Source organism: Otolemur garnettii, unplaced genomic scaffold, assembly GCF_000181295.1.
Source record: "Otolemur garnettii isolate 467f Iridium unplaced genomic scaffold, OtoGar3 scaffold00008, whole genome shotgun sequence".
Taxonomy (NCBI): Eukaryota; Metazoa; Chordata; class Mammalia; order Primates; family Galagidae; genus Otolemur; species Otolemur garnettii.
In genome coordinates, this window is record NW_003852403.1 from 6,001,980 (window position 1) to 6,007,200 (window position 5,221).

General features: G+C 40.3%; 1 pseudogene; it reads left to right on the forward strand.

The window, feature by feature from the left end:
- The first annotated feature begins 1,073 nt into the window (after nt 1-1,073).
- On the forward strand, nt 1,074-1,320 carry LOC111723138 (annotated as a pseudogene).
- The last annotated feature ends 3,901 nt before the right edge of the window (nt 1,321-5,221 follow it).

Consider the following 5,221-nt stretch of genomic DNA (forward strand, 5'->3'; position numbering starts at 1 on the left):
AGTTAAGTAAACACTCATTTTTCAATGAAAGAAATTGTCCTTTGGACCACAAGGCAGAATTCAGTGTGCCTGTGTTTCTGGGAGATTTGATGTGAGGGGTGAGCATTTTTTATTAAATTTAACTCCTAAGACTGGGTGGGATGGTGACTGATTATTCATTTTCTGTATTTTTCTGTGCTTCTCCTTCATCCGTGTTGATTGATTCGTAGCTAATGTGACCAGGTTAGATATGCCCGGGTTTTTTTTCCCTGGTCCTGAGATGATGTGATTAGAGACCCAGAAAGGCCAGAAAATAGCCTGAACAAGCTTCATTGTGGTCAGTCTCCCTCTCTTAGAACTAGTAAGCTGCCACTTTTGGGCTTTGGGTTAGGAGGTCTGGAACACTCAATCATTAAGCGGGTGGTGTTCTTACAGTCTGTCACAGCAGTTCTCAACCTGTGGGTCATCACCCCTTTGGGGGTTGAGTGACCCTTTCACAGGAGTTGCCTAAATACATCCTGCGTATCAGATATTTACGTTATGATTCATAAAAGTACCAAAATTACAGTTATGAAGTAGCAATGAAAATAATTTTATGGCTGGGGGTCACCAAGCAAACAAGGAACTGTATTAAAGGGTAGCACATTAGGAAGGTTGAGAACCACTGGTCTATCAGCATAAGTTTCTCATCCTTTCCCTATAAAGCCTTGAATCCCATCACAAGAGCCCCCAACATCATGATCTCATCTGACCCTAATTATCCCCCAAAGGCTCCACCTGCAAAGGCCATCAACATATGAATTTGGAATTAAGTTTTCAACAGTTGAATTTTAGGAGGACACATTCAAACAAGCAGAAACCACCTAGGTCTAATTACTTGATAAACTTCTGTTCTTTTTATGCTTTCTATGTCCTGGTTATTTTTGGTAACTATATTCTCCTAAAAAATGATTTTCCTTTCTTCTAGGTTTCCAAATGTATGGAGGTTGCAAAAGAATCTCTCATGGTTTTTAAAATCCTATCCATCAGAGCACTTGATGCTGGAGGTTGTGGAATTTGCAGGTTGGAAGCTTGAGTTTGGAGCTCCAGCCTGGATGATAGAAGTTGCTTGCAATGACTCTCCGGGGAAAAAGGTCCATGTTAAATGCAACACTGATGACACCATTGGGGACCTTAAGAAACTGATTGCAGCCCAAAGTAGCACCCGTTGGAACAAGATTGTACACAATTTTTAAGGACGACGTGTCTCTAGGAAACGATGAAATCCTTGATGGGATGAACTTGGAGCTTTATTACCAATACAGTAGACTTCCTTCCCCCCACTACCTTTCTTTCCTGTAGAAAAGATGAGGAAGAAATGGTAGATGGGGGGAGGTGGAACACTGGTATGGATGCTTGTTTTTAAAAACTCACATTAGAAAGGAGTCGCCAGTGGCCAGGAGGAAATATGCCCCCAAATTGTGTTTGTACAAAAGTATGAGCAGGTATTATTTGTTATAATGAAAAAATTCTTATGTTAAGAAAAGAAAATCACAGCAATGGCAAAGGTTTAGAAGACAAATTTGAGTTTGACACTTAGAAAAGTTACCCTGCAGATAACAGAATTTTATATGTATACATGAGTGTGTATACCACCTCTGACCTATCCGTCCATCTGTTGCTGATTACTGAGGTTGATTCTGTATCCTGCCTACCGTGAACAGGGCTGCAGTAAACATGGTGTGCTGTTGTCTCTTTGATACACTTTCCTTTCTTTTGGATATATACCCAGGGGTTTGAAGAACTCTCTACTGGCTTCCACAGTGGCTGCACTAATTTACGTTCTCACCAGCAGTTGTACTAGCATTCCTTTTCTCTGTATCCTTGCCAGCATCTGTCTTCTGTTTTGTTTTGTGGGAGGTTTCTTTTTTTTGAGAGGGGTCTTTTTAATACGAAACATTCTAATTGTGGTGAGATGAGATCTCACCATGGTTTTGATTTTTATTTCTCTAATGCTTAGTGATGTTGAGCATTTTTTTCATATGCTTTTTAGCCACATGTATGTCTTCTTTTCAGAAACACCTATTGAGATCATTTGCCTGTTTACATCTGGAGTATTTGTTAATTTGCTACTGAGTTGTTTTAACTCCTTATGTATTTTATTAATCCTTTGTCAGATGGATAGTTTCCATGTATTTTCTCCTACTTTGTATATTGTTCCTTCACTCCATGATTGTTTCCTTTTCTGTATAGGAGTTTTTTACTGATGTAATCCCATTTGTCTATTTCTGTTTTTGTTGCCTGTGTTTTTGATACCATACCCCTCAAAAAAGTTTGCCCAGATCAATGCCTGGAAGCATTTCCCTGATGTTTTCATCTAGCACTTTCATTGTTTCAGGGTTCCATTTGCAGTTGACCATTGTATGGGGAAAGATGTAGGGATCTAGTTTATTTTCCTACATCTGGATATCCAGTTTTCATAGCACTGGACTTTAATGGAACGTCTATCCCACTGCAAAGAATGTTCTTAGCTCTTTTGTCAAAAATCAGTTGGCTATAAATACCTGGCTTTATTTCTGATTTTCTATGCTGTTCCCCCTTGGTGTCTGTGTCTATTTTTATGCCAGTACCATGTTGTCTTGATTACTACAGGTTTATATCATATTTTGAAGTCAGGTCATGAGATGCTTCCATCTTGGTTCATTTTGCTTGGAATTGCTTTGGCTATTTGAAGTCTTCAGTGGTTCCATGTGAATTTTAGAGTTTTTTTTTCCAATTTCTGTGAAGTATGTTATTAGTATTCTCATATGGATTGTACTACATCTGAGGGCTGATTTTGACACCATGGTCGCTTTTCCAATATCAATTCTTCCCATCCATGTACATGGGATGCATTTCCGTTTTTGTGACCACTCATTAGTGTTTTATGGTTTTTCTTGTAGATCCTTTACCTCCCTGATTGAATTTATTTTGAGAATTGTTTTCCTTGTAGCTACCATAAAAGTGATTACTTTCTCAATTTGTTTTTCTGCCAGTTTGTTGCTGGTATATAGAAACACTACTGAGTTTTGTACCTTACTTTTGTATTCTTAAACATTACTGAGTTTGTTCATCACTTCTAAGATTTTCTTGGTTTTAGTATTTTATGTGTGTTATATCATGTCATCTGAAAACAGAGACAATTTGACTTCCTAAAGAATGAAATGTGTTATTCGAAGCGGCATGGATGGAGCTGGAGGTCACTATGTTAAGTGAACTCAGCCAGCCAGAAAGACAAACATCACATGTCCTCACTCTCACTGGTATGTGGGAGCTAAAAAAGATGATCTCGGGGTGGTAGAGAGTAGGATGATAGTTTCCAGAGGCTGAAAGAAGTAGAGAGCGGGGGGCAAGAATAAACAGAGGTTGGGCACAGAAATACAGTTACATAGAAGGATTAAATTCTAGCATTCAAGAGCAGAGTAGGGTGACTACAGTTAGCACTAATTTATTATATATTTCAAAGTAGCAAGGAGAGAAGATTTGAAATATTTCCAACACAAAGAAATAATAGATGTTTGAGGTAACGAATGCCCTAGTTACCTTGATTGGATCATTGTACATTACATGGATATATCAAAGTATCACATGTACCCTATAAATATATATATAAGTTTTAATAAAAAATTATTTGACCTCTCTAACTCATTTTCTTCATCTGAAAAATGGTCATGCTATTAGCCTACATCCCACAGAGCTGCCTTCAGAATTAAGGGAAGGGCTGTGCAAAGGCAACGTCTGGCGTGTTGACAGTTCCTAACATGTATTTCCTTGGTGTGGCTTAGTAGGGCACCAGCCCCATATACCAAGGGTGTTGGGTTCAAACCCAGCCCCGACCAAACCACAACAAAAAAATAGCTGAGCAGCGCCTGTAGTCCCAGCTACTTGGGAGGTTGAGGCAAGAGAATCACCTAAGCCCACGAGTTGGAGGTTGCTGTGAGCTGTGTGATGCTACCATGGGACTCTACTGAGGGCAATAAAGTGAGACTATGTCTCTAAAAAAAAAATGCAGGCCTTACTTTTAGAACAGTTTTAGATGTACAGAAAAATTGAGAAGATAGTGTGGACAGTTCTCATATACTTGTACACAGTTTCCTCTATTATCAACACTTTACATTAGTATGGTACAGTTGTGAAAATTATTATTTTTCTTTTTTAGCAGGCCATTTTTCCCACACATTTTTAAAATGCTATTCATATATTATGAACTATGTTCCAAACTTTATTCAGATTTCCATAGTTTGTAACTGATATTCTCTATCCTGTTCTACAATTATGTCTTCACTTTGATTCTTTTTATTATTTATCCTTCTTTCTTCTGCCCAAACCGACACTCAGCCAATAGCTCCCTTGCCCCACCCTGCCCTTTCTAGGCAGGTGTCACCTAGGCAGTGGGATGTGAACTCGCAGTCCTTTGTTAGGGAACAGAGAATGAAGCTATACCTGGAGCTTCACCAGCTAAACCTGGAGTCTAGACCCTGGGTCAGGGCTGAGAAATGTGCAGGCCACTCGAGTGTGTGTTTCTGCATTTATCTGAGTGCATACGTACATGTGTGCACACACATGTACGTGTGCACATGCGTATGCAAAGGGACATGTGTACACACAGGCACACACACGTGTACTTGAGTATGCATGGGTGTCCATGTGTATGTGGCATGTCAGGGGCTTTTGCTTCAGGTTGAACAGGAAGGTGTGGGGGTGGAGCAGGAACATTGTTTAGATGGGATGGTCAGGGCATACATTTGAGCAGAAATCTAAAAGAAATGAAGGAGAGTAGCTTGCAGATATCTGAAGACCCAGAGTTCTCGTCACAGAGAAACCACGGCTCTGACATGGGCACATTCCTGACCTGCCCCAAACAGCACAGAAGCCATGTCCCTCTGGCACAGTGCCTGAGATGGGGTTGAGGGGAGGAGTTGAGCCTGCAGATAAGGGGCTTTTGGACCATTGGGAGGACTTTGGACTTTGTCCTGAAGGAGCAAGGGCGATATGGGTGAGTTTGATGAGCAGGACAGGATGACTCCATTTACACCCTGAAGGATCACTGTGGCAGCTGTGTGGAGAACAAACTGCAGGTGCATCAAGAGTGGAAACTGGGAGACCAGCTCAGGAGAGATCCCCAGGACAGTGCTGTCCAGCACAGATGTGATTGGGCCACATGGGTCATTTAAAAATGTAAACATGAAGAGAAATTAATTTTAACAATGTATTTTATTAACCC